The 673-nt window shown below is 44.6% G+C and overlaps 1 protein-coding gene across 1 annotated transcript in view; it reads right to left on the bottom strand.

Moving 5' to 3' along the window:
• The window catches only part of LOC102758657 (guanylate cyclase soluble subunit beta-2), a 79975-nt gene that overhangs the window by 75316 nt on the left and 3986 nt on the right, over positions 1–673 (bottom strand). The gene's annotated exons all lie outside the window — the stretch shown is intronic.

Genomic DNA, 673 nt, shown 5'->3' with positions numbered 1-673 from the left:
AGAACTAGGCAGGGCAGCAAGCAACCAGGAGGCAGAGAGCTACAGGAGAGGGCAGGACAACAGGCTATGGGGGGACAAGGGGAGTTACAAGAGTGGAGCAGTGGGCAGAGAGCTACAGGAGGGCGGCTGCAAGCTACTGGCACACGGATTCGTGCACAGGGCTACTAGTATATATATATATATGTATGTATGTTGTATATAGGTATATAGGTACTTGTGTTTCCATGGGAATAGATTCTCAAGAATAAATTCTCAAGAATGGAATTATTACCTCAAAAGATTTCATTATTTTCAAAGCTTTTGGTGCATGTTGTTTAATTTCTGTGCAAACAGGCCGCACTGATTTACAATATCATCAGCAGTTACCCATTTTGCCGCCTCTTAATCAGAATTTACTATTATAATTTCAAGTTTTTGGAGATTTAATAGGCAAAGCAGTGCCTAATAGTTTTCATGTGCATGCCATTGATTGAGGAAACTAATCATCCTATGTAATAAAGAGCTAATATGAAAATTCTCATCACACCCTCATGCCATCACGCTGTGATGCCCTCACGCTGTCACAATCCATCACCAGGAGGCTGTGTGAGCAGGGTGGGTAGGGACCTGACACTGCGTGCTCGGTCCAGAGGCAGGACCCCTGGCTCCAGCCTACCCCTTTGGGACAATCAAT

Source organism: Myotis davidii, unplaced genomic scaffold (genome assembly GCF_000327345.1).
Source record: "Myotis davidii unplaced genomic scaffold, ASM32734v1 scaffold39, whole genome shotgun sequence".
NCBI lineage: Eukaryota > Metazoa > Chordata > Mammalia > Chiroptera > Vespertilionidae > Myotis > Myotis davidii.
Note: the sequence above shows the minus strand (reverse complement) of the source record. Positions and strands in the feature narration are given on the sequence as shown.